This window comes from the organism of the source record quoted next, unplaced genomic scaffold (genome assembly GCF_019419815.1).
Source record: "Pyrus x bretschneideri cultivar Hongxiangsu unplaced genomic scaffold, Pyrus_bretschneideri_v1 Contig71, whole genome shotgun sequence".
Lineage (NCBI taxonomy): Eukaryota > Viridiplantae > Streptophyta > Magnoliopsida > Rosales > Rosaceae > Pyrus > Pyrus x bretschneideri.
The window spans coordinates 795892-806410 of NW_025999811.1; the positions used below are offsets into that span (position 1 = coordinate 795892).

General features: G+C 36.2%; 1 pseudogene; it reads left to right on the forward strand.

The window, feature by feature from the left end:
• The first annotated feature begins 6961 nt into the window (after window positions 1-6961).
• LOC125472692 lies at window positions 6962-8361 on the forward strand (annotated as a pseudogene).
• The last annotated feature ends 2158 nt before the right edge of the window (window positions 8362-10519 follow it).

Sequence of the window (10519 nt, forward strand, 5' to 3'; positions counted from 1 at the left end):
CATTTCCATCCACAAACCAATCCATTGTCATCCCTCCTCCAACCGAAGTGTTATTTGATGCCTGGATTTGAAGGCCTTGTGATTTGGAGTCAATGTTATTTTTAATTCATTTTAATGGTGGATCCCTTATTCTATTAACTTTTCAATTAATAAAAATTTTGTTTTAACATTTTTTTCAATAATTATAACCATTAAAACTCTATTTAAATAATAAAATACAATTTAACAATTCGGTTGGAGAAGTACAAAATTTGACGTAAGACTTCAAATTATCACATCAGTCATCAATTATAATTTGACTCTTATAATTTGACATCTCCTTTGGAGATGGTCTAAGTCTGCTAGAAAGATATAAATTTTTTATTTACACCCAAGTTTAAGGCTTTCAACCACGAACTGGTGGTCCAATGGTAAATAACGGACTACGAAGCTTCCTTAAAACTAAAAATTGGAGGTCTCGAGTTAGAAACCCGTTGCTGGTCTGAAAGTCAGACTTGTGGACAGGGAAGGCTAAAATGACTCTGTGAGTCCTTTCGGCTGCCGAAAGAGGTGGATAACCGTAACTTGCCACCAGTTGTCCCTTTTATTTATTTATTTATTTTAAGTTTAAGGCTTTCGTCCCATAATTTAGACTTTTTCTTTTGTTAGACATGCCATAATTAGTATAAATTATGTTGTTTTCGTAGGAAGAGGATTCTCTTCGGATCCACTTTGTAGCAGTTCATCATATATCGTACGGCCAATTTTCGTCAGTTACTATTTGTGTTTAATTTTAAATAACAAAAAGTCAAATAATTTCTAACTGCACGATGTTAAGATGTGACCCTAGGATCCCACCGTTTTCGTATTGTAATTTTTTTCTTATTTTAATGAGCTATTCACAATTTGGGGTAAAAGTTTCAGGAGGGAGGATTTTGAACTCGGTTACTTTGCAGCATTTGCAGCAGAGTCAGACAAAAACAAGTTGAGAAGGAGAAAGGGATAGGGACCGAGACAGAGAGCGAAATAAAAAATTGGGGTCGAGAGCAAGAGCAGTCGGAGCATCACCAAACCTTATTTGGGCCCCTCCGGAAAGAAGCCCACGGAAGCCCACAAACCAACAGGAAAGAAGCCCATTCTAAGCCCACAACCCAACAGTCACTTCGGTCACTCAGACGCGCCTTCGGTCACTCGATTAATTTTGATTAATCCCTACATGGTTTCACTTTTACACAGAAAATGGATTCACAATTTCACAGTGAATGGCGTGGACTACGAAGGAAGCTTGCTTTGTGTTGGCAATATGTTAATGTATTGGGCTCCCACCAAATTCTCTGATGTCACTCCTCATCGGTATTTGCTCTCTACTTTCTTTCCCTTTTTTCTTTCATTATACATGAAAACTTTGCGATATCATCGACAGTGTGTCGAAATAATTATCTCAACACAATGTACCGCCATTATTTCGATGCAATTTCGGTTTTAGACAGTAATGGTTAAGATAAGGGAATGATGTGGCCCAAGATTGCTCTTAATTTTGTGTTTTCCTGTGGAAATTGTACCGAATAACAAATTGGCATAAGACATTGGGTTGCCTACTTGCCTTTGTGGTACATATTATGTTACCGAATAACAAATGAGCCCGACTATTATAACTTTGTTCTTGCCCGAAAGCACATTGGAGGGCGGTGAGTCATTAGCTTTTTACTTGTAATGCCACTAGAAAGTGTTCTTTGGCTGATAGTAGATTAGTCTTCATCACTTGTCACTTCAGTGGCAAGCATGTGGCTTGCATTTTGGCTGAGAAGGCCTCAATTTGCTTCTGGGCTTTGGGCAAGTCTCCTTTTATTAAGTATTCTTGAGCTTTTCTTCATCTAAGTCCAATGTTCAAATATTAACCCAAACACATATTATGTTATCGATATGTATGTAAATATATTTAGTAATTGAGTTGAGCAGTGAGCTAGCAGTTTTATCTGAATTTCATCTACATTGTTGTTGTGATGCAGCTTATCAATCTTCCAACTTGTGCGGCCTATACCTGTTAAATTTCAAACTTCGGTTTTAGGTTGGCCTTAGTCAATTACTTGAGGTAGACACATAGGTGGAATTCAGAGGAACAAATTTCCTTTCTTTAAGAAGCAGCAAGTCAATACGTGACCAGTTCCTTTGTACAAAACATGGGCAGAAGCTTATAATACCTCTAACATTCTAGCACTAATAATCTAACATTCTCACGACAACACCCAAAGCAAACCAAAAAGGTCTTGGATCTTTAAGTAACTGAACCGAAAACCTTTTTATAACTATAGGCTACAGGGAATAGTGTCCTTCACGTAGCATGTGACTTAGATGGCACTTATGAAAATCCCATGAGAGGCCGACCGAGAATAAGAACATAAATATACGTCCTTATATTGTTAACTTGTAGTATTGTGATCGTGTTTCATCTTTTGCATCCAAATCTGAAAAAGTAATGACCTACTAGTACATGTCATTCTGATGGGAAAATTTAATGTCGACTAAATTGATAAGTACAACCTTGGCTTCAATCATGGGGTTCTTTTAATTTGCTTTCCAAACCGATTTTCTTTTCCTCATCTCCCTTGCTATTTCTGGCCGTCCTCACTGGATGACAAGCTTGACTTAAACTGCTATTTATATGGCTCATAAATTGATTCTACTAAAAACAATGTAGAAAATTGTAAGAAATTCTGGTGCGCAGAATGATAAATATGTAGAATGCCTCAAAAGTTTTTGGCTCTTACAGATTTTGTTGATTTCTGTGATGAGTTTTGGGCAATGAAAATTAGAAGATGAAGGGGTATCACTTTTTCATTAATTTTTGGGTCTCTTTACAAAGTTAAGAAAAAGCAGATGTAATTCCTTTTTTCTTATCATGTTTGTTGGTATCTGTTACATCTTGTCAGAATACTGGAAACAATAAGTTACTCTGTTTATAAATTACTTCTTGTTATTTCTGTAGTGATATTAGTTGATAATTTATTTTAGAGATTTTGATTCTTGTCTGTGGGAGAAACATTGAACCCGTAGATCCTGAACTACGACGCTACATTCATTCTACAGGAATGAAGTTAGAAGCCAGTATACTTCATCCGTGTATCTATTTTATTTATGTTTTTTTGCACATCATTCTTTTGTGGTCGCTTAATGTTCTGATTGATATGACAAATGAATATGTAATGTTCTTCTGTAAGAAAATTTGATGATGCCACATTACTAAAAGCTCCTTTCCTATAGTTATATATAGGAAGTCTAACAAAGCATTCACCAGCCTTGATGTTTTCTTGTAGGCACAGATTTGGGTTACCATTTAGATTCAAATAGATTGCAGTAACTTCTTCTAGTGTAATTAGGAATGTTATTGGGAATTGGTTTACCAATTACACTACTCCAAACTTGATTCGGTTTCACCTACAAATTCTTGGTCACGAGCTGTACACACGAAGGTAAGCTATTCTAGGTTTTGGTCGATATTCGGATTATCTTCAATTTCAAAATTTAGAGAATTGATTTGTTTCCGTGTTGGATGTTTAAGATTTGCCTTCATGATGGTCATTTGAGGCTGTGCGAACTAGAATTGCTGTTGGCAGGCACGAGTTTGGGAAAGAACTCTAATCCTAATTTAGCTCTCTTTCCAAATTAAGAGCAGTAATTGGTGTATCTATACCCTTTTTCGTTGTCAATCATGCAAAATTGTCTTTGGAATTAAGTTGATTTACTATTTTAGTGTCTCTTGGTGGCCCTTTTTTTTTTTTTTTTTTTGCTTTTGTTGGTGGTTGTTTGAAAGTAGATTTTGAGTGGTGGAGGAGAACCCTTTGAGATTAGGATATTATTTGATTAGATTTCGTTCATAATGAGCGGAAGTAACTAAAATTTCTGAGTTTGTCTAATCTATATTTTATTTGTTTCTATCTTTTTCTGAGTTTGTCTGCTAAGGCTGTTATGATTTTTGGCTTTTTCTTTGTTTCAAAAAACTAAAAACTGATTTTGTTATGATGTATTGCTATAACACGGAGAAAATGGCACTGATTCTATCATTGTGTGTAGATCAGTTTGTAATCTCTAATCTTAAAATATTATTTTTGTGGCTGCGAGAACGAAGAAGAAGGCACTCAAATTACTTTTGTTCCGGTCCTTTTCAACAATTATATTAGAGGAGACCAAACTAAACATGATAATACAATCAAACTACAAAAATAACTATGAAATAATATTAGAGGAGACCAGGAGGGAGAGTGGCTAATAAAATTCTTGATTCCTTACCAGTAAATCACAAACTGAACCATATATTGACATAATGTGAAGCAACTTGTTAAGAAAAACATATCAACCTGTGTCGAATTGTGACCTGTTTGTAAGGAGGCCGGCAATACTACGTATGAAGAAATTTTTTAGTTTTGACACTGTCATTGTCACATGTAGTTATTAATCCATGTGCTACATTACTCGACCAACGCTGCTTAACTCCTTACATGCAAATCAAAAACTAAAACTTATAGTAACGTGAAATAACTTGTATAAAAAATAGAAACAATTATGTAAAAATGTCAAACTGTGACTTGTCTACAAGGAGGGAATACTATACAAATTGAGGATATTTTGATGTCAATGCTAACATTGTCACCTGTAGTTATTAATCACGTGTTGAACTATGGGTGATTCGCATTGTTGATATGTCAGTTGTGATTCGCCCACCCAAAATTATTCTCTTAGATGTAAGGAGCCATGTGTGTTTGTTAATTGGGTAGATGATGCCCATAAGTGAGTGTTATGTATGTGCTTTGTGCTCAATTGGCAGGTAAGAATATTAAGATCCTTGTTTCCACCGTTGCTGCTAGACCTTTATAGGTTGTTGATACTACCTTTACAAGGTGGAAAAGTAGCTGCCATGGCCCATCATGGTTGCAAGGGTAACTGCAATTACTTGTCAATGGCTCATGGGTTCTTACACAGTAAATTCTGTCGACTTACCAGACAGGACCTCATGGAGTAGTGGGCTGAGCGAGTTCAGTTCGTCGTTCTTCGTTTACATTTTCATTTTTAAGGTCAGGTTCATGGTCGCGATAAACATAATGAATGGGAGGGTTCACCATTGATGCAGGTGTTTGTAGAGAAATGCAAGTACTTAAAAGAAAGCAAATGCGTTGGTATAGGTGTTCACCATTCATGTTCATAGAAACTATTTTGAGTAACATGAATGTAAGACAATAGATTCTTACATGTTCACCTAGAGGTGTAGGTGTTTTTATCCTAAAACATGTTTAGGCTGCTTCTCCATAAAACACTAAAGCTGCCTTTGTAACCTCTCTAAAAGCGATTTTCGTTATATTTTTATGTTATCTGGAAGTGCTTTTGTTAACTCCATGAAAACTGTTTGCTGCAGGCTTTCTTCAAAAGATTACATGGGCGTTCCTTTAGCGATGGAGCCAATTTGTCGACCATAGCTATCAGGTCAGGACCTCTACAGCTCTACTCATTTCCACATATTGATTGTCCAACAATTGACTCTCTCAATTGAACACAAATACGGCAGTTTAAATTCGGGGTTCTCCCTCCCCTTCCTGAAGCTGATGCCACTTCACAAGGAACCATGTCTGGAGATCTGCCCTAACGCCTTTCGACTGAGAGAAATGGCCAAAAAACATTAACGTAGAGAAATGTCCGAAGGCATGAAAGACTGCAGCATTGGTTTGCTACTGGAGATATCGTAATACTAGATATGAATGGATCAGTTATACGGATTGAATTATAAACTTTGGGCACACATCGAGTACCGTTTGATCTGCAACAAGCATGAAAAAGAAAAGAGGCATGACTAATCTTACACGGAGTTTAATCGAAGCCAATTTATTTGAAATCAAGATTTTGGCAAACAAAAGAAGCAGAGGATTGTTGCAAATCAATATACAAGAATTAAAATTCGGAGATACATGGTATTATACGGAGAAAAACCAAACCACAGTAAACTGAAAAAAAATCGGATAAATACTGAACTGAAACTGAAAAAATCGGACCGATTAAAAACCGAACCAAACTAAACTGGATGAGATATAAATTGATTTTTTTTTGTTTGTTTATATTAGGTACTTATTTTTCAAGCCCAATTTTAAGTTAACTATTAACCTAATTTCAATCCAAGGTTAGGTAGACCCAACTTTAGGTCCAAACATGTTGAAGGTCTTTTTTCATTCTCTCTCCAATCTCTTCAATGGGACAAACCCGTAGTCTAAGAAGAAAAATGTGAGTTAATACAATGTCGATATTTGATATTTTAAAGATGATCATAAACATACACAAGAGTACAACCATCCCAAAATAAATGCCCCATCAAAACCTTGTCACCCAATGAAAAAATGCTGAAAAAGAGTACATTAGGGCCTAGTTGGTTTTCATGTTTGTAGGCCCTTGTCACCCAATGACGATGTGAGGGTGATGGTTGGGGTGTGTGTTTCCAGAGAAGAGAGGGAGAGTTGTAGAGAGAGAATGCACGGGAGCGAGGGGGAATAGATACAGAGATAGAGAGACTGAGAAAGAGCGTTTGATAATTTTAGAAGAAAAAGGGTGGACTCGCGGGTCCAACAAGGGAAGAAAGGGAAAAGGGCGACCAAAAAGGAATGAGGGCCCCACGGGCACACACCTTAAAACTCAAAAATAATTTTTTTTAAAAAAACTCGAAATTATTTTTAAAATCAAGGATAGGATGTAACATTCATACTCATTGTAAAACTAACATGTTACAACATTTTATTAAATGTGAATGTACACACTTACGTATATAAACGTGTATTTTACCGTATGATGGACAAGTGTATTATGAGCAAATTTACCTAAGTAGTAGTTTATTATAAAGTAGAATTATCGATGTTAACGTCTGGAATTTGGTCTTGAGTGTTCTGTTAAAATGACTATTGTATTATTGTTTTTATTAAATTTGTCATTTTCGTTTTATTCATTGTAGATGGCTTGATGGGATGAGATTATGTCCCTTCCTGTGCGGAGTCCACCTGCACTGGAATTTTCTTCTTCTGATCTTGTGTGGTCAAAGGTGGAAGGTTGGCGGGACAAGAGAGATAGAGTTGCTCTAATTCCGTTCCGTAGAGTTGACGATTTTCTGAGGGGTGAATCCTCTAATAAAGAATGTCCAACGAGATTTCATGTTGAAGCGAGGCGACGACGGCAGCCAAAGACGCCTTACAAACCAAAGGTTGATGGTATTCTTGAGTATATTCTGTAAGTTCCAACTTTTACCCTTGTCCATTTTAGCCAGCATTCCTGTATCCTATCAGCTTAAACTATTTTTTTCAAATGTGCAGATATTGGTGTTCCTTTGGTCCTGATGACCATAGGAACGGTGGGCTTGTACGACCGAGCAGAATCAACGTCTCAAAGAAGAAAAATGTTGGTCGACCGAATACCAAGAGAGGTTGTACCTGCCACTTTATTGTGAAACAATTAATTGCTGAAACCTCAGTGGCGCTTATCATTTATAATCAGGATAAGCATGTAGATTGGAAAAGAGCGCCATGCCATGGTCCACAAGATAAGATGGCTGTTGGAACATGTGCTATGTTTGCCCCTTGTATATCTGAGGTTCTGCTTCTTCGTGTGCAATCTTTGTTATATGTGGGGGTCTCTATGGGGAGTATAATGCAGTGACACAATGAATCTGTAGAGAAACAGGGTGGTCCATCTAATCGTGATGACCTTTTAACCCATAGGTATGTTCGGAGGCAGGAGGGGGTCATTCGACGTTCTATATATGAATTAGATGCCGATGATGCGGTTAGCATTAGCATGTGGGTAGAAAACCATCAGAGTCATGTTTTCTTCTATGAGGATTTCTCTGATGTCGACCCCTTCACTTTGACATTCAAATAGAGTGGCAGTTGCAACAGATGATTCTCTTTTGGCAATCGCAGCGTTATAGCTTCTGATTCAAGGTTCGGAACAACCAAATTGAAGGCCCGTTTAGTTTGTTCAACCTTTTATTATCAAATACAATTGTTAATAATAATGGGAAACTGAATTAGTTCTTGTTGCAACGTTATTTAGTACCCGTTCATAGTCTCTTTGTATTTGGATAGTTGCTCCAAAGTTTGAAAGTTCCAATGCCCATAAATGGATGAGAGCTTTTTACAATAGTTCAAACGAAAGATCCTGCATGGAATTTAGTTGGTTTCATAGTGGATGTTCCTCTAGCTGATGTGCTCACCATCATGTTGGTTGCTCAGTCCTTTTCCAGTCTTCAGAATGACAATTTTATTCACTAATGTTCTTTTTCATTATACTCAGGGATTGTATTTCAGTCCTGAAGCTGATGCCACTCCTCAAGGAACCATGTCTGGAGATCTGCCCTAACGCCTTTCGACCGAGAGAAATGGCCAAAATACATTAACGTAGAGAAATGTCCGATGGCATGAAAGACTGCAGCATTGGTTTGCTACTGGAGATATTGTAAAACTAGATATGAATGGATCAGTTACAGGGAATGAATTATAAACTTTTGGGCATACATCGAGTACCATTTGATCTGCAACAAGCATGAAAAAGAGAAGAGGCATGACTAGTCTTAACACGGAGTTTAATCGAAGCCATTTTATTTGAAATCAAGATTTTGGCAAACAAAAAAGGCAGAGGATTGCTGCACCGAAGTAAAAGCCGGGGGCCATGCATGGTATTATAGTGAGAAAAACCGGACATCGGAAAACCGAAAAAAATCGGATAAATACCGAACTGAAATCGAAAAAATCGTATTGATTAAAACCGAACCAAACTAAACTGGATAAGATATAACTTGATTATTTTTTATTTATTTATATTGGATATTTATTTTTCAAGCCCAATTGTAAGTCAACTATTAGCCTAATTTCAATCCAAGATTAGGTAGACCGTAGACCCAACTTTAGGTCCAAAATATGTTGAAGGCCTTATTCTCTAGATATTCTTTTTCATTTTTTCTCCAATCTCTCCAACGGGACAAACCCGTAGTCTAAGGAAAAAAATGTGAGGTAAAGCAATGTCAATACTTGACATCTTAAGGATGATCATAAGCAAACACAAGGATTCGACCAACCCAGAGTAGATGTCTCATCAAAACCTCGTCAGGTTAGCAAAAACCCAATGAAAAAAATGCAGAATAAGAGTACATTAGGGCGTAGTTGGTTTTCATGTTTCTAGCCCCAGCTTGAGGAAACTTCAAGTTCTAGGGTTTTGTAATCCCATTTCCAAATTCTTATTAATTTCACACACATCATTCATATCAAGCAATTTGAACATAGTCGAATCATAAAGAATAGGTTTTAAGGTTACTTGGCTGGCGTGACAAAACTCCGGTTTCAAATGATCTTTTCCAAATTCGGATTTCAATCTTTAATACACTGCATTTCAATAAACATAAACACAAGAGGAGAAATTGAATCAATTAACAACTAAATCACTTCAATAAAAAGTAATGGTTTAATCGAAATAAGAATGATATGAAACTAATACTTTCCCTTAATTGCAGATGGCGAAACTCCAAGATAATTCTACTTTAGAACTTCAAGTGAAGCATCGAAAGCTATTTGTGCTAATAACTTGTTCAAAAACTAACTATTTACAACATTATATTCCTTTTATTAAATGGGAAAACTGCACACTTACGTGTATGAACATGTATTTCACCGTATGATTGACAAGTGTATACAAATCAATTTTTTCTAAATACATATATAAGTGTATTATACATGTATTATAAGCGAATTTAGTAAAAAAGAAAAAGTGTGTAGAACAGTTGGCCTGTTTTGCAAATACTGCAAAGTTGGATAAAATAACGAGAAGTAGAAAAATGAAAAACATACAACGAAAGGGTTTATTGGGGGTTCAGTCCTCTTCCCTCCCTCTCCATTTCCAATCTCTGCAGACAGCACAACCTCTTTCTCCCTGCTGCCCTTCTCTTACCAGGTAACCTTAACCCTACCTTCTACCCCTTATAATAAATATACGTATACATATTTCAATATAGCTCAGTTTGTGTCTCTGAAGCTAGCGACTTCACTTATCTGAAAAATTGAGGAAGTTCACTTTTTTCCCTCTTTAATTTGTGTTTTTCGACTGTTAATTTCTGAGAATTTATGAAAACAGACGAAATCAGTTAAATTGTTAGCTAAAATTTTGAACTGGGAAGGAAATGTATTGCATGAATTAAATTGTTTCTACTTTTTTGTTTGTTTGTTTTCTTGTTATCAGATATGAAGTTTTTGACTTTCTTTGGTACTTCTTAGAGTAAAAAACCTTTTATTGTGCAACTTTACGAAGCCAGCTGCAAAATCCGTCATTTTTGTTCATTTTTTCGATTGGAAAAACCTTTTATTCAACTAATAGTTAAGGGTTAGGTGTGACTATTGGGAATTTGTTTAAAATTCAAACTAGGACAGTGATTTTTTTTTAATTTAGATATGAAAATGACGGTGATAAGCACTTAAGCACTTCATATGAAAATGACGGTAATAAGCACTTAAGCACATGTTGAAGTTGG